Source organism: Mandrillus leucophaeus, unplaced genomic scaffold, assembly GCF_000951045.1.
Source record: "Mandrillus leucophaeus isolate KB7577 unplaced genomic scaffold, Mleu.le_1.0 Scaffold536, whole genome shotgun sequence".
NCBI classification, from domain to species: domain Eukaryota; kingdom Metazoa; phylum Chordata; class Mammalia; order Primates; family Cercopithecidae; genus Mandrillus; species Mandrillus leucophaeus.
Window position 1 is genome coordinate 31,697 of NW_012105764.1, and position 19,676 is coordinate 51,372.

The window sequence follows — 19,676 nt, forward strand, 5'->3', positions numbered from 1 at the left end:
ACAACAAAAAGCTAAAAAGCAAGGGGATAAAATTAAGTCATGGGGTCAGGCATGGGGGCTCATGCCTGTAGTCCCAACACTTTGGGAGGCTGAGGTGGGCAGATCATGAGGTCAGGAGTTTGAGATCAGCCTGACCAGCATGGTGAAACCAGTCTCTACTAAAAATACAAAAATTAGCCAGGCGTGGTGACTAATGCCTATAATCCCAGCTACTCAGAAGGCTGAGGCAGGAGAATCACTTGAACCCAGGAGGCGGAGGTTGCAGTGAGCTGAGATCACGCCACTGTGTTCCAGCCTGGGCAACAGAGCAAGACTTTGTCTCAAATAAATAAATAAATAAATAAATAAATAAAACTAAGGCATGGAGTTTTTATTAGTGTTCTTTTTTCTTATTTGTTTATGCAAATAGTGTCAAGTTGTTATCAGGTTAAAATACTGGGTTATAAGAGCATTTGCAAGCCTCATGGCAACCTCAAACCAAAAAAGAAACATAATGGATACACACAAATTTTCAAAGCAAGAAATTAAATCATATCACTAGAGAAAATCACCTTCACCATAGGAAGACAAGAAGGAAAGAAACAAGGAAGAGAAGACCACAAAACAACCAGAAAACAATAAAATGTCAAAAGTAAGTCCTTATCAGTATCATTGAATGTAAATAGACTAAACTCTCTAATCAAAATACATATACTGACTGAAAAAAAAAAACAAGACCCATTGATCTGCTGTCTATGAGAAATACATTTCACCTATATAGACACACAGAAACTGAAAATAAAGGGATACAAACAGATATTCCATGCCAATGGAAACCAAAAATAAGAGTAGGAGTAGCCATACTTACATCAGACAAAATAGACTTCAAGACAAAAATTACAAGAAGAGACAAAGAAGATCACCATATAATGGTAAAAATGTCACTACAGCAAGAGGATATAACAATTCTAAATATATATGTACCCAAAACTAGAGCACCCAGATGTATAAAAGAAATATTATTAGAGGTAAAGAGAGAGATAGTCCCCAATACAATAATAGCTACAGAATTCAACTCCCAAGTTTCAGCATTGGACAGATCTTTCAAACAGAAAATCAACAAAGAAACATCAGACATAATCTGCACTATAAACCGAATGGATCTAATAGATATTTACAGAACATTTCATCCAAGGACTGCAGAATAAACATTCTTTCCCTCAACACGTGGATCATTCTGCAGGATAGACCATATATTAGGTCATAAAACAAGTCTTAAAACATTAAAAATATATGTATCAAGCCTACTGTCTGACCACAATGAAATAAAACTAGAAATTAATAACAGGAAATTTGGAAAATATATAAACACATGGAAATTATACAATATTCTCCTGAATGACCAGTGGATCAATGAAAAAATTAAGAAGAAAATTGAAAAATGTCTAAAAACAAATGATAAAGAAAACACAATATACCAAAACCGATGGAATACAGCAATAGCAGTACTCAGAGGGAAGTTTATAGCTACAAGTGCCTACAACAAAAAAATAAGAAAAACTTCAAAAAATCAATCTAATGATGTATCTTAAAGAACTACAAAAGCGAGAACAAACCAAACCCAAAACTAGTAGGAGAAAAAAAATAATAATAAAGATCAGAGCAGAAATAAATGAAATTGAAAAAAAATACAAAACAAAAGATAAAATTGTTACAAAGTTTTACTTTTGAAAAGTTAAACTAAATTGACAAACCTTTAACCAGACTAAGTAAAAAAGAGAGAAGGCCCAAATAAATAAAATCAGAAATGAAAAAGGAGACATTACAACTGATACTGCAGAAATTCAAAGTATTATTATTGGCTACTATGAGCAACTATATGCCAATAAATTGGAAAATCTAGAAGAAATGAACAACTTCCTATATACATACAACTTACCAAGATTGAATCAAGAAGAAATACAAAACCTGAACAGACCAATAACAAATAATGAGATTGAAGCCATAATAAAATGTTTCCCAGTAAAGAAAAGCCCAAGACCTAATGGTTTCACTGCTGAATTCTACCAAACATCTAAAGAAGAACCAATATCAATCCTACTCAAACTATTCTGAAAAATTGAAAAAGAGGGAATACATCCAAATTCATTCTATGAATTTGGTATCTACCCTGATACCAAAACCAGACAAAGACATATCAAAAAGAAAAAAAAAGAAAGAAACTTCAGGCCAATATATCTGATGAATACTAATGCAAAAACCCTCAACAAAATGCTAGCAAACCAAATTCAACAATATATTAGAAAGATCATTCATCACAACCAAGAGGGATTTATCCCTAGGATGCAAGGATGGTTCAACACACACAAATCAATCATGTGTATGATACATTGTATCAACAGTACTAAGGACCAAAACCCATATAAGCATTTAAATTGATGATGAAAAAGCACTTGATAAAATTCAACATCCCTTCAGATAAAAACCCTCAAAACACTGGGGTTAGAAGTAACATACTTTAACATAATAAAAGCTACATATAACAGACTCACAGCTAGTATCCCACTGAATGGAGAAAAACTAAAAGCTTTTCCTCTAAGATCTGAAACACAAGGATACCACTGTCATCGCTGTTATTCAACATAGTACTGGAAATCCTAGCCAAAGCAATCAGACAAGAGAAAGATAGAAAGAGCATTCAAAGTGGAAAGGAGGAAGTTGACTATCCTTGTTTGCAGGTGATATGATCTTATATTTAGAAAACTCAAAAGACTCCACAAGAAACTTACTAGAACTGATAAAGTTGCAGGACACAAAATCAACATACAAAAATAAATAACATTTCTATATGCCAACAGTGAACAATGTGAAAAAGGATTTTTTTAAAATACCATTTACAATAGCCACACATAAATTAAATACCTAGGAATTAACCAAAGAAGTGAAAAATGTCTAAGATTTCACACCACCAAGAATATTTCCTCTGAGGTTCTACTAGTCAAGCTAAGGCCATAACTTGTGTCCTTTCTCTTTATTTTTTTCTCCTTTTTCCTTCCAAGCTGTGTTTGTGATTCTTCCTTGCACAATTATTCACTTGGTAATGGGCTATGGCAACAAATAGATTCTCAAGCCTAATGGCATTACCCATTCAGTGCTCAACATCATTTCAGTCTAAGAAAGTATTTCATTAGGGGTTTAGGATTCCCTAGTTAGGAATCCCCCGAGGCTATCAATTAAAACAAGATCTGTGGTTTAGACTTTCTTGTAAGGGAATCAGTTGGGCTCATTCTCATCAATCCAAAACAGCTTCTTTACCCAGACCTACTCAGCTATTGCGTAGCCTCTTCTCTTAGTGCTAATAGATTTTCATTTTTCCTGGTTCCTTTCATTTTGTGTTTAGAATGAGAGATAAATGTACACTAAGGTGGTGTGGGGTTTGGAGGCTCACTTACTGGAATTCTTGAAGTCAGGCTCTGCGTGTACTTCATCCCTATATGTCTTGTAGAAATAGTACACTGTCTTAGACAGTATATGTGCTCAATGAATATTAATTTAAACTGTGAGTTAAGGCCAAGTGGATTAGGCAAAGTGAAAATATACATAATGTGGAAAATTTTAAAAAGGATAGTATTACACTTTTGGATACTAACTTAAGCAAACAGTATCTTACACAAGTGGATGTGTTCTGGGGGCAGATGCCTATAACAGATTAGGACCGGAGACTTTGTTAAGTGTCTCATTGCATTTACCATTTATACAAACCTCAGCTATTCCATTTAATTGTGCAAATTTTCTCCACATAAAAAATAAAATTAGTGTTACTGGTCCAGTATGAGTAGATTTAGATTTTCCTGTTATTCAAGTGTATTTTCTCATCTGGTGTTCACAAGCTGCATTTTCTAAGGGATGATGTCAGATAAGGGTATATTCAATAACTGTGGAACACAGTAGCAGATTAAGGTGCACCAACAGATAGAATCTCGGTCCATGAACCTGGGATTTGCAACTACTGAATTAAACAATGCAAATGCTTAGTTTAACATGGCAGGACATATTTCTTGGAAATATTTTTTTGGATGATTGGTTTCTTCATACACAAAAAGACAATTATTTCCTAGAATATTTGGTTATTTTTTAACTTTCTCATAATTGATTATATAATAAACAAGAACACATCACATGCATAGCTTCAAAGTTTACAACAAATTACAGGCTTTTTAAATGTTGGAATTTATCTATATTTTCATGAAAATAATTACAATTTGGCTATATTTTATCACATGGTGCAGTTAAAAATTAAGCAAAATTAGTCTTGTTATATTACACTCGTATTACTTACTACACAAAGTATATCACACAGATCATACTTTGTTATGACTATAGAGAAATTATGCCTACTGTGTTTACTGCTGTAACACAGTAATTCCATGAGCGTTTCAGAGTCCCTTTGGGAATTCCTCATAGTGACATGACATCCCAAACTGCCAGAACCCACATTTGGATATGTATGATTTTGCTTAAAAATATGTTAAATTTTATGTAGTCAAGCAGTTCTCCCTTTGGCTACTCATCTGAGGAGTCCCAGGAAATTATGCATTTCTATTCTAGGGCTGGAACTATTTACCCTTTGAAAGAAATATAAGGAAATAAAATAAACTCAAGTTGCCTTTAAAATTATTACTTTAAAGGAAATGTTACCCACACAGAAGATCTTCAGTAAAGCAACTAAATGCCTATTTAACACTTATAACATGTTAAGAGATTTATTATTACCTATATCAATAAAGGATTGAAAAATATCTTAAAAGTCTTCTTCAAGTTACAACTTGATTTGGATTATTTAAGCAGAATCCAATGAAAACCTGTTCTATTTGTAGGAATTGCTGACAAAGACTATTTAACAAATTCCTCTTAAAGAAACTGGTCAGATAATTGTTACTGTGATTTAATATACAGCTTTCAGTCTGTTTCTTGATAATTCTGAGTGAAAATGAAGATAACTGATTACCAATCTCTGCACAGAGTTTCAATTGACATTCAGACTAAGTAACTTTTCAGCCTTCTGCTTTTCCATTAATAAACTCAAATTCTTTTCTCAAAATCTATTTGCCCAATTCTGTCATGTGAGAAAATGGAGTAGGCAAACATTTCCCTATTCTTCCACAATGTACAACTAAAAACCCTGGCATTGTTACACAAAAGCAAACAGAGCAAGCCTGATAAATAGGAAAAAAAAAAGTCAGAACAGATAGCAGCTAGGAACATAAGGACGCAAAGAACACCATGATGGTGAGTTCCTCACATGTATCCCAGACTTGAAGCTGAAGAAGCTGGCAATCCAACAGACACGGGAAAAGTGAAATAAAATGAAAGCCACAGAAAAATCTTACTCTTCCTAAACAAACAAAACAACACCAATAACAACAACAACAAAAAAAGAAAAGAAAAGAAAAAAAACAGAATGGGCAGCTTAGCAAGACACCTTCAGCAATAACTGCTTGACTGAAGCCAAACGTCAAAAGAAAAATGGTAGTCTTATCCCCTTCCTCATCAACAAAGTCAGAGAGAAGAATCTGGCTATCTACTCCCATCTATTAATAGTAATAATAAGGTGTCCCCTCCTCTATCTGCTGAGGGTGGTGCCTGAAGGGGTTAGTGGAGAGTCAGTATTCTCACCAACTCCTTGACAAATGAGGTCACTCTCTCCACGGTGTCAGTAGAGGAATGTGGGAGCAGTAAAGAGGCACTCCTAGCCATCTTAGCCAGAAAAGTATGAGTGGATTTCACCTGGGGAGCCAGAATTCCCATCTCTGCTCAGCAGTAATGAGAAACTTTCCCCAGATGTTATTAGGCTGAGTAGGGAGCCTAGATTTCCTCTCTCACCTAACAGCACTTACAAAGCAACAGCATTGATTCCCCCTCTCCAACTGTCCCCTGAAAGAGTGGTGTCAAAGAAGTCAGCTAAAACAAAGATTTAAATAAGATCCAGAGTCTCATACATAATAACAGAAGCTTCCAAGTTTCAAACAAAAGTCACTGATTACTTTAAGAATTAGAAAATTCTCAAAGTGAATGAAGAAAATATTAATAGAAGTCAACGCTGATGAGAGAGATATTAGGATTAACTGACAAAGACTTTACAGCAACCATTATAAAATTGCTTCAGTATGCAATTATGAACATGCTTCGACCAATTAAAACACATAAAGACTCAGCAGAAAAAAAAAAAAAAGAACATCTCAGCAAAGAGAGAGAAGATATAAAGAATACTAGATAGAAATTTAAGAAATGAAAAATATGATTGTTTTTAAAAATATAAATGGATGTGTTCAAAAACAAAATGGAGAGGGAAGACAAAACAACTAATGGACTTGAAGATAGAAAATATAAATTGTCAAATGTGAGCAACAGAAAGAAAATATACTAAAAATATAAAATAAACACAGTCAGAGGGACTTGTGGGACAAAAAGAAAAGAGCTAACATTTGTGTCATCAGAGTTCTAGGGGAAGAGAATAAGGAATGTGGAACTAAAAACTTAAAGAAATATGTGAAAAATATTTCCAAATTTGGCAAAAGAAATAAATCTACATAATCAAGAAGCTGGATGAATGACAACAGTATAACTCAAATAAATCACAGCAAAACACATAATGCTCAAACTTTGGAAAATAAAGACAAAGAAAAATCTTGAAAGCAGTGAGACAGAAACTACACTTTATCTCTAGGGAAAAATAATTTGAATTACAATGGATTTTTTTTATCAGAAACCACAGAGGTTAGAAGGAAGTGACACATTTTCTAAGAACTGAAAAAAAAATAAACTACTAACCCAGAACTCTATAGTCAGCAAAATATTTTTCAGGACTGGAAGAAAAATCAAGGTATTCTCAGATGAAAAAAAAAAAAAGAGAGAAATTGTTACAATCAAACCTACCCTGCATATCAGATCCTAATAATCTTAACTCAGGTACTGTCTTTAGCATCCCACTATCCTCCCTACTCCAAGCCAGAGCCTATGTAAACAGAGAAAAGAGTTTTTCACCCTTCTTACTGAGAATACACATAGAAGTATTTTATGTGTCACTATAGAATTGATTATATTTATATGTGTTTAAATAAACAATAGTGTATTTATTTATTTATTTATTTTTGAGATGGAGTCTTGCAGTGTCAGGATCTCGGCTCACTGCAACCTCCGCCTCCTGGGTTCAAGCAATTCTCCTGCCTCAGCCTCCCAAGTAGCTGGGACTACAGGCATGTGCCACCACATCCAGCTAATTTTTGTATTTTTAGTAGAGACCAGGTTTCACCATGAGGCCAGGATGGTCTCGATCTCTTGACTTTGTGATCCAATCCACCCACCTGGCCTCCCAAAGTGCTGGGATTACAGGAGTGAGCCACTGTATCCATATTTTAAATGTTGGTTTTGTCACTCTCAGTTAATCCTTTAGCATATTTGTGAAGCTTAGTGCATCCATTGCTGGTGAGTTAGTGTGATCTTCAGGGGATGTTACAGAACCCTGTTTTTCACATTACCAGAATTATCTTTCTGGACTCTCCAGCAGTGGATCCAAATAAAGATGAAATATTTAAACTACCAGATAAAGAATTCAAAAGGTTATTAAGTTACTTAGGGAGATACAGAGAAAGGTGAAAGTCAACATTAAAAATATTTAAAACAATTCAGGATATGAATGAAAAATTTCTTAAAGAAATATATATTTCAGAGAAAAAGAAATAGAACTTCTGGAAATGAAAGACACATTTAGGAAACTATGAAATGATGTGGAGAGTTTTAAAAACAAACTAAACCAAGTAGAAGAAAGTATTTCAGAGCTCAAAGATGAGGCTTTTGAATTAACTCAACCAGACAAAAATTTTTTTAAAAAATATTGAAAATAAATGAACGAAGTCTCCAAGAAATATGGAATTATGTAAACTGGCCAGACCTAAGAATTATACATGTTCCTGAGGGAGAAGAAAACGCAAAAAGTTTGGAAAACCTATTTGAAATAATAATCGAGTATAATTTACTGGATCTTGCTAGAGATTTAGACATTCAAATATAAGGAGCTCAAATGATTTCTAGGAGATTCGTTGGAAAAAAAAAAAAAGAGAAATCAACAAGGCATATAATCATCAGACTATCTGGAGTCGACGTAAAGAAAATAATTTTAAGAGCAGTGAGACAAAAACATCAGGTAATCTTTAAAAGAAAATCTATCGAACTACTAACAGATTTCTCAGCAGAAATCTTACAAGCCTAGGAAGGATTTGGGGTCCTATCTTTAGTCTCCATAAACAAAATAATTGTCAGCCAAGAATTCTGTATCCAACAAAATTAAGTGTCATAAATGATGAAGAAATAGCCTTTCTCAAACAAACAAAGGCTAAGGGAATTTGTCAATGCCCGACTAGCCCTGCAATAAACATTAAAAGGAGTTACGTATCTTGAAACAAAAGGTTGGAACACAACAGAATGGAACCACTGGAAGCATAAAATTCAAATGGCTTGCAAAACAATAACACAATGAAGGAAACAAAGTCACTAGGTAACAACATGATCACTGGAACATTACCTCACATCTTAATATTAACATTGAATGTAAATGGCCTAAATGTTCAATTTAAAAGATACAAATTAGCAGAATGGATTTTTAAGAATCACAAACCAAATATCTGCTATCTTCAGGAGACAAATCTAAAATGTAAAGGATCCTTACAGACTCAAGATAAAGGGGTGGAAAAAGATATTTCATGCAAATATGAACCAAAGTGACAGAAATTGCTATTCCTAGATAAAACAGACTTTAAAGCAACAATAATTATTTAAGCAAAAAAAAAGACAAAGTCATATAATAATAAAAGGATCAATTCAACACAAATATATTAATAATCTTAACTATATATGCACCTAACTGTAGAGCTCCCAGATTCATAAAGCTATTACTACTAAGCCTAAGAAAAGAGATAGACAGTAACACAATAATAGTGGAGCACTTTGACACTCCACTGACAGCACTAGACAAACCATCAAGGCAGAAAGTCAACAAAGATATACTGAACTTAAACTGCACTCTAGAACAAATGGAATCTAACAGATACTTACAGAACACTTTACCCAAGAACTGTGAACTATACATTCTCCTTACCAGCACATGGAACATTCTCCAAGATAGATCATATGATGGGTTGCAAAACAAGTTTTAATAAATTTTTAAAAATTGAAATAATAGCCAATATCTTCTCAGAGCAGAGCAGAATAAAATTAGAAATCAATTCCAAAAGAAACCCTGAAAACTATACATGTACATGGAAATTAAACAATCTGCTCCTAAATTATTTCTGGATTAAAAATAAAATCAAAATAGAAATTTTAAAAATTATCAAAATGAATGACACTAGTGACAAAAGTTATCAAGCCTGTGGGATACAATAAAAACAGTGGTAAGAGGAAAGTTTACAGCACAGAATGCCTACATCAAAAAGTCTGGAAGATCACAAACTGAAAAACTGACAAACTGACAAGCAAATGTCACACCTCAAGGAACTAGAGAAACAAGAACAAACCAAACTCAAAGCTAGCAGAAGAAAATAAATATCAAAGATAACAGCAGAACTAAATGAAATTGAAACAAAAAAATACAAAAGATCAATGAAACAAAAAGCTGGTTCTCTGAAAGGATAAACAAAATTGATAGACTACTAGCTAGGTTAACCAAGAATAGAAGAGATATTCAAATAAGCTCAATGAGAAATAGATATCAGGGAAACCCCACCCCTGATATTCAACGTGGGTTCTTTTCTATTTCCCTAAGCATTGGGTGGTCTGAGAAATAAAGGGGAAGAGTACAAAAGACATAAATTTTAAAGCTGGGTGTCCAGGGGAGACATCACATGTTGGCAGGTTCTGTGATGTTCCCTGAGCCGTAAAACCAGCAAGTTTTATTAATGATTTTCAAAAGGAAAGGGAGTGTACGAATAGGGTGTGGGTCACAGAGATCTCATGCTTCAAAAGGTAATAAAATATCACAAAGCAAATGGAGGCAGAGCAAGATTACAGGACCACAGGATGGGGCGACGTTAAAATTGCTAATGAACTTTCGGGCATGCATTGTCATCGATAACATCTTATCAGGAGACAGGGTTTGAGAACAGACAACCAGTCTAACCAAAATGTATTAGGCAGGAATTTCCTCATCCTAATAAGCCTGGGAGTGCTACGGGAGACCGGGGCTTATTTCATCCCTTTGTTTACGACCGTAAAAGGCAGCTGCCCCCAAAGTGGCCATTTTAGAGGCCTCCCCTCAGGGACGCATTCTCTTTCTCAGAAATGTTCCTTGCTGAGAAAAAGAATTCAGCGATATTTCTCCAATTTGCTTTTGAAGAGAAATATGGCTCTGTTCCACCCGGCTCACTGGCAGTCAGAGTTTGAGGTTATCTCCCTTGTTCCCTGAACATTGCTGTTATCCTGTTCTTTTTTCAAGGTGCACAGATTTCATATTGTTCAAACACACATGCTCTACAAACAATTTGCACAGTTAATACAATTATCACAGAGTCCCGGGGCGACATACATACTCCTCAGCTTATGAAGATGATGGGATTATGACATTAAAGTAAAGATAGGCATAGGAAATCACAAGGGTATTGACTGGGAAAGTGATACGTGTCCATGAAATCTTCACAATTTATGTTCAGAGACTGCAGTAAAGGCAGGCGTAAGAAATTATAAAAGCATTAATTTGAGGAACTAATAAATGTCCATGAAATCTTCACAATTTATGTTCTTCTGCCATGGCTTCAGCCAGTCCCTCCCATCGGAGTCCCTGACTTCCCGCAACAAATAAAAATGGACACATTACAACTGACACCACAGAAATACAAAAGGTCATTCAAGTATACATAAACACCTCTATGCAAAACTAGAAAATCTAGCAGGAATGGATAAATTTAGAACCTCTTTAGCCGGAATCAGAAAGAAATAGAAATCCTGAAGAGACAAATAACAAGCAGTGAGAGCAAATCAGTAATTGAAAAAACAAACTGCCAAAACACACACAAAAAGCCCAGGGCCAGATGGGTGCACAGTCAAACTCTACCAGACATTCAAAGAAGAACTGGTACCAATTCTACTGAAACTATTCCAAAAGATTGAAAAGGATGGAATCCTCCCTAACTCATTCTATGAAGCCAGTATCACCTTGATACTAAGCCAGGAAAGGAGATAACAAAAAATGGAAACTACAAACCAATATCCCTGATAAATATAGATGCAAAAATCCTCAACAAAATACTAGTTAACTAAATCCAGCAGCACATCAAAAAAGTAATTCTTCATAATCAAGTAGCTTTCATTCCAGGGATGCATGGATGATTCAATATACACAAGATAATAAATTAAGTACATTATACAAACAGAATTAAAACTAAAAACCATATGATCACTTCAGTAGATGCAGAAAAAGCATTCAATAAAATCCTGCATTGTTTTGTGATAAAAATCCTCAACAAACTAGGCACAGAAAGAACACACCTGAAGATAATAAAATCCATATATAAAAAACTCACAGCCTACATCATACTGAACATAGAAAAGTTGAAAGAATTCCTCCTAAGAACCAGAACAAGACAAGGATGCCCACTTTCACCACTTCTATTCAACATAGCACTGGAAGTCCTAGCCAGAGCTATCAGGAAAAAGAAATAAATAAAGGACTTCAGAATTGGGAAAGAGAAAGTCAGACTCTGTTTGCTGATGATATGATCTTGTAACTAGAAACCCTAAAGACTTCTCCAAAAGACTCCTAGATCTGATCAATGATTTCACGAAAGTCTCTGGTTACAAAATCAATGTACAAATTAGTAGCACTGCTATACACCAACCATGACATAGCTGAGATTTAAATCAAGTACTCAATCCCTTTTACAATATTTAGAAAAAAATAAAATACCTAGGAATACGCTTAACTAAGGAGATGAACAATCTCTATAAGGAGAACTTCAAAACACTGCTGAGAGAAATCATAGATGACACAAACATATGGAAATACATCCCATGGTCATAAATTGGGAGAATCAATATTGTGAAAATGACCATACTTCCCAAAGCAATCTACAGATTCATGCAATTCTAATAAAAATGTTAAATAACAATAGTATTTTTTCACAGATTTAGAAAAACAATCCCAAAATTCATCTGGAGCCAAAAATGAGCCTAAATAGCCAAAGAAATCCTAAGCAAAAAGAAGAAATCTAGAGGCATAACATGACCCAACTTCAAATTATACTACAAGGCTACAGTAACCAAGACAGCGTGGTACTGGTATAAAAGTAGTTACATAGACCTATGGAACATAATAGAGTACCAATAAATAAAGTCAAATACCTACAACTGGCTGATCTTTGGCAAAGCATACAATAATATAACCTGGGAAAAGGATACTATATTCAATAAACAGTGCTGGGAAAATTGGATAGCCACATATTGAAGAATGAAACTGGATCTTTATCTCTCACCACATAAAAAATTAACTAAAGATGGGTTAAAGATCTAAATTTAGGATCTAAAACCATAAAAATTCTAGATGAAAACCTAGGAAAAACTCTTCTGAACATTGGCCTAGGCAAAGAATTTATGAGTAAGACCCCAAAAGCAAAGGCAACAAAAATAAAAATAAGTAAATGGGGCCTATTAAACAAAAGCTTTTGTATAGCAAAAAAAATAAAAAATAGAAAAAGAAAAAAAAATCATCAGAGTAAACAGAAAACCCACAGAATGGGAGAAAATGTTTGTAAACAATGTATCCGACAAAGGACAAATATCCAGAACTTATAAGGATCTCAAACAAATCAGTAAGAGAAAAACAAAATAATCCCATTTAAAAGTAGGCAAGGAACATGACTAGAGATTCCTCAAAAGAAGATATACAAATTGCCAACAAACATGAAAAAACTCCTCAACATCAATAATCATCAGGGAAATGCAAATTAAAGCATTAAAATACCACCTTACCCCAACTAGAATGGCCATTACTAAAAAGTTAAAAAACAATAGATGTTAGTGTTGATGTGAGGAAAAAGGAATGCTTCCACGCAGTTTGTGGGAATGTAAATTAGCACAACCTCTACGGAAAACCGTATTGAAATTTCTCAAAGAACTAAAAGTAGACCTACCATTTGATCCAGCAATCCCACTATTATCTACCCAAAGGAAAAGAAGCCACTGTATCAAAAAGACACCACCAGCACATGTTTGTTTATCACAGCGTGATTCATAATTGCAAAGATACAGAACCAACCTAAGTGCCCATCAACCAATGACTGGATAAATAATATGTGATGTGTGTATACACACACACACACACACACACACACACACACACACACACCATGAAATACTGTTCAGCTATAAAAATGAAATAATGTCTTTGCACAACTTGGATGGAACTTGAGGACATTATTATAAATGAAGTAATTCATGAATCAAAAACCAGGTTCAGCATGTTCTCACTCATAAGTGGGAGTCAGGTTATGGGTACGCAAGGACATATAGACTGGTATAATGGATACTGGAGACTCAGAAGTGGGTAAGGTGGTAGGGAATGAGAACTGAAAAACTGCATGTTGGGTTTGATGTTGGGAAAAAGCTGAGTGTTGGGAAGAAAGTTAAGGCAGGGCTTGCATAATGTCCTCTGGAATGTGTCTAGACTTGCTGGCTCCTTGCTTCTAGCCCTCCTAGGCTCCTGGATCAATTGTATTCCCATTATCTCAAGTAGCAGAACATGTTCCATATAAATGCTAAACCATCACAGCTGTAGATCGTGCACCTGCCCTTTTGACCACCACATTCTCACCACCTGTTTCTTTGTTGGATTACCAATAAATAGCATGAACTCCCAGAGCTTGGGGCCTTCGCAGCCTCCACAATTGTGATGGCCCCCTGGTCCCATATACTTCTCAAACTCTTTTTTCTCAATTCCTTGACTCTGCCTAACTTTGTTGCCCCCACGACCTGGTGTTGGGTCTGATCACCCCAACAGTTTGATGTACACTAATCAGGTGACAAGCACAATAAAATGCTAGACTTCACCACTACACAGTTCATCCATGTAACCAAAAACCAATTGTACCCCTCAAGCTACTGAAATAAAAATACATTAAAAATAAGTAGTCGTTAAATATCCACACTATTCCTGCACCTCACCAGCCCTTACAGCAATCCCCAATATGCAGCCTGTGTCCATGTTCCATAGTCACAGGCTATACTTTACATAGACACACACACACACATGGTATTAGGTACAAATAACAATTAACAGTCCTCACGAAAATTCAATTTCAATTTGAGGCTATGGTTTCTATGCCTTGGAATGGTTTTAGACTTCAAAACTGAAAAATATTCCTAAAATCTCACTTCCTTAAGACAAAATTTTGATTACATGTTCAGTTTAAGCTTCTGAGTCTAAAAATGGCTATAAGGTAAGTATTTTTTAAAATAGCCAATTCAGTGCAATCTCTCTCCAATTTGGCCAAGTTATGTAGTAGAAATTATTCCTAAACAGACTGAAAATCTATGACGACTTCCAATGGTCTTGCCTACCTTACTGTGTTTATGTTTCAAACAGTCAACAGAGCCTTTACTTCAGAGGTCAGTTGCTTGGCAGTTTTAGCTGCCTCTGTAATAGCCTTGCAATACAGGCCCCTTCTCTTCTCATTCAAGTGTGTCTGGAAGTTTTCTAAAAAGTGAGAAAGGTACAGAAGAGAGAAAAAAAATGCTGGAGAATTGAACCATAAAATACAGTCCTCCTATAGGACTAAAAGGCCGTTATCTTTAGTAAGAACAGGGGCTGGCACCAAGGGAAGTCATGTATCTTGGCCCAAACAATGTCCCCAAACATATGGTCCTGCCATGTGGTATGATGCATTTAGAGACAATTTTGGAAGATTCATTTTCAAGGAATTACTGAAATTTTCCTCTTCCTTTGACGAGAAGGAAGTGAAGGATTTGGAAGGTGCATGCATACTGCCTGGAGGAAAATGAAAGCTTTCCGAGGAGCTACATTCAGAGTTGGATGATTTCAAATCATCTATGCTATCAATGCTACACACTGATGCATGGGAAGTGTCAGATATCTTTTGGTTTAAGTCCAGAGATAATGCTTTTGCTGCCCTTTTTGTCCAATGTCTATCGTTCATCCAGTTCACCAGGAGCATGCATTTCAGTTGCGTCCTGAACCTCTCACTGCTGGCCTCTTCCCGGCCTTTTCAGGGACTCTGATTTTCAGAAGGCCTTTACCTGGTGAGCGCATAGAGGTGCAGCAAGACTGGAGTTGGGGACCATCTCTGCACTCCACACTTCCTCGAGTCCTGTCTTCAGAGAAGAGTCATTTTCTTCATTCTTGTACCTCTGTGTTTTTAAACGAAACCTGGACAGAAGGGCACCTGACTAGGATTCTGATATTGACCCATGAAATGGACTTTCGAATGGGCATTTTTGGAGTACAGGCTTCAGTTTGCTTCTCTTATGCCTTTTCCTTGGCAATTTTTGACAATTCCCTGAGCTTTTGCATGATCCATGTTCTTACTCTAGGAGCTGATTTTTAGTACTTAACTGAGCTTTTGACCTATCTACCTGAGCAGAAACATTTACTACTCTGCCTCTTCTGTGAGCAGTATTTGAAACCATAACCACAGAATTTCTTCTCTGGCTTTCATTTTGGGTTTTTCCATCCACTTTATGGCCAGTTTTTACTTTTTTGTTCACAGTAGGTACATTTTCATATCTCCGTTTTTTACTGTCATATTTAGCAGTCACTTGCATTACTACCTTTTCTAATTTTATTTTCAACAACAGCATTTTTTTTAAAACATTTATCACATACGACTTGCCTAGGTCACAGATTAATGGGATTATTGAAGTGGGTTCTTCCCCAAATATCTTCGTTTGGGTAGCTTAATTTTCTGAGGAGGGGGCTGAGGTACTGATTGGTTAGATGGATTCTGATAGAGCAGGGAGGATAAGGGGGTCCTTCATGGGAAAGAGGTGATGTTTTGGAAGTCCACAGGCTTTCAGGCAAGCTTAGCACACGAGGTAGGGCAGGAAAAAGGTCACTGGGAACAGTACCATTCACTTCACACTTGACTTCCGTCCCTTCTTGGAATGTATGAGGTTGAAGCTACATGGCTACGGGTTATCTTTATAGTCCCTTTTGGGAAATACTGTCACAGGGATGCGAGCCCAAACAGCATCACCAGAAGAGCTGTATATGTTTCCCACCAAAAGTTGGGCTATGGCACCAAATGTTTCATGGTCTCTTTTGAACAGATCCACGAGGACCCCGGAGAAGAGCGTCTACTCGAGGAAGGACGACAAGATGAGCACGTCCTCAATGCAGCGTGACCTGCACCTCCGAGCCCGGGGTCAGCTGCGACACCAAGAAGTCCCCCCCTCGCCGCCCCTGCCCGACGGCGGCACGAGTCCCCAGGTGCTGCGGCAGGAGGCATATCGAGTCTCCTCGCACTCCTCAGGAGCTGGGATGCTTCGGAGGCGAGGCAGGCAAAGGCGGGTAAGGTCAGACTCTTGAGAGGCGTGGCTGCCTCAGATCCGTCACCCTCTCCGGCAGCTTCCCCTCAGCCTCCAGCTCCGGCCCCTCTGCCTTCAGGCTGCGGGCAAGCTCCCCGCAGCGACAGCTGCGGCATTGCCTTAGGAGCGGGCTCCTGGGCGGCGGCCTCACGGTTGGGCACAGACACTTCAGTGGCCGTGACTGGGAGGGGATCAGTGCCAGCCTCGCTGCTGGGGACAGATTCTATTCCCAGCCCGGCCTGGCCGGGGCCCCAACTCCCTGCGTACGCTGCTGTCTCCGCCGGTGCGGCCTTGGCCGCCATTTTCCTCCCGTTTTTAGCTCCTTCACCTCGGGCTGACCCGGCTCTAACAAGTGGCAAATTCTAAAACCTGGAGTGGACCACACTTGTGAAGCCGCCCACCTCAGAGAGCGCTGCCCCAACATGTTGGCATGAAACACCTGTTGTATAGATTTAAAAATTAGAATGAAAATGTTTTTAAAACCCAACTGTTAGTATACTTAATGTTGGGTTCTGGCAATGGATTGTGTTTCTTGTTTTTCTATATTTTTCCTTTTCTTTAAAACAGGCATTTGATTCTGTAAGGGAAAAAGTAAACATTATAATATTTGGTAAATATATGCCAACTGTCCGCAGGCCCACATTCTAGTGTAGGTAGTGTGTGATGGGTAAGTATTTGGCAATGCACAATATGAGTTTGGGAAATCTGCCTACAATGTGATAATCTGCTTAGGATGAACCCTTCATCACACAGAATGAACTCATTATTTTTTAACTTGTTGCAAATTATCTTCCATCTGTTCTTTGTCTGCCCTTCTGATATTATCTTCCTTGATATTCTGTGAGTTTTGTCTGTGTTTTCTACAGCATGATCCTAATATTTTACCTATTGTCTTTCTCACATATGTGTGTGGATGTCTGTGTGTGTGTTTGTGTACGTGTGCATGTACTTGTATGTGCAAATGTGTACTTCTGTGGGTATATGTCTGTGTATATTCCTGTCTATATGTGTGTGGTTAAGTGTGTGCATTGTTTTTTTGTTCATGTGTATATATTAATTTTTATTCATCTAATGACTGTTAAATTATTGTCTTCTTATCTTAGTTACCTATATCTTATCTACCTGTTGTACAAAGCACGAATCACTTCATCACTTTCAGAATATTATTTCAGTTAACAAATTCAAATGAACATCTAATCAGGAATATATGCCCAATGCCTAAAACATGCTAGGAACTATGGAAGTTACTCTACTTACCAAGGCTAAAACTTACAGTTTCTGATCTTAAAAAAGTTTATTTAGCCTTTAAACAATGTTTTCTTTCTTTAAATTGGGAAGATATATGACTAAAATGTAATTTATTTTAGCCACTTAACCAAAATTATACAATCCCCCCAAATTTCTCAACATTTATTAAATAAAAACTTAAAATTCCTTAAGTTTTCTAATAATCTGACTCAGGTGTTCTTTTCAAGGTCTCACTGCCACCCCACACTCCCACTTCCTGACTAACACAGGTTCTAGTGGTCCTGAGTAATTCACTGTTTCATAAATATTTATTCCTCCTGAATTGCCTCAAAACATTGAACATGCTATTCTTTTTTGGCCTATCCACTCTCTCTTTTCCAATTTCAAGTCATTTAAATCTGAACCAACTTTTCCAAATGAACACAGAATCCACACAGTAATGTATACCTCCCTAATACTCTTTCTTTAGATTGTACCTCTTGTAACAATTCGCACAGTCTGCATGAGTCAGTAATTAATTCTATGCAGAATGTCAGTGATGTGCTCATCACTCTGTTAGGCACTAGGAATATGACACTAACAAAAGGTACACTCTTTTCATCCACATGGAGTTTAGAGTCTAGCCGTAAAGGTGGACATTAAATAAATTATTTAAAAAATAAGTACACCATGAAGAGTGAATAAACTCTGAAAAAAGATACAAAATACTATGAGAGCTTGAAAAAAGCATGTTTGTGTTATTTACGTGGAGAAACAGTGCTAGATGGCAAATGCTTTGAGGGGAAAGACCTCCTACATGTTACCTTGTATAAATAGGAAGCATTCAAATAATATTTTAATATTTTAAAGATATTAAGTAGTTAAATATTTAATATTTTAAAGATTTTTTTAAATAAAGCTTAATTCTGTTTATTTTAATAAAGTGGAAAGGCTGGTTTTACAATGAGGCTGCTTTTCATATTATTTAACAATGATACAGCAAGCAAAGGAGAATAAGATTCTAATATAACTTCACCATATTTTTTATTTCAGCCGTATCATTTTGTGTATATCATACAAATAACTTAGAATAACTTTTTTAGATGATAACCACAATTATTGTTCTGTAACTTTAGAAATAATGTATCCTAAAATAACAAAGATTCTTAGTGAATAAAGAAGATTGACAAGTGCACTTAAAACATTAAAATTATTCTGGGAGTAGACTCAGTCACACTAATTAAATGAACATCATGACCTTACCAGTGTTTGGCCATCCATGAAGCCAGAAATCTCTGTGGATTCAATGTCAACCAAAAGAGCATCCAAGAAAAAGTCCAGCTGTGTGGAGACATCTTTGGACAACACCATTTCTGAAAATATACTCCAATATTAAACTTGATTATATTGCATTTCATATTTTGTTTTGCTTTTAAGACAGAAAAAAAAACAAGTTCAGGCATTCATTTTTTTTTCTACAAGATTTTATAGAATCATTGCCTGGATTTAATACAAGTGACTTATAATTTTTGTTATCATCAAGCAAAGCTCAAAGAATAATGACAATATACTAGCAGATGGATAGAGCAATTTAATCACCAGACTAGTAATAATTTGATTTCCTGAGTCCAATGACTCAAAATATGGATGTATTCACTGAGAAATTAGGTGTGAAGTGAAGAGAACTTGAAACCTTAGAGAATAGTTATTTTCAAGGTCTGAATTACTATGTGGTTTCAAACATGTTTCTACCTCTCCCCCCCGTCTCTTCTCATATTATTTCCATGTATTCTATCAAAACATAAAACACTAGATCTGGTTCCTGTCTAACAGATCTTACTGCTTCCCTGCAAAATCTCTTTTTCCAGCATGTTAAAATTATG

At 36.1% G+C, this 19,676-nt stretch overlaps 1 pseudogene; it reads right to left on the bottom strand.

The window, feature by feature from the left end:
* Positions 1-14,600: 14,600 nt before the first annotated feature.
* On the bottom strand, positions 14,601-16,487 carry LOC105551881 (annotated as a pseudogene).
* Between the last annotated feature and the right edge of the window lie 3,189 nt (positions 16,488-19,676).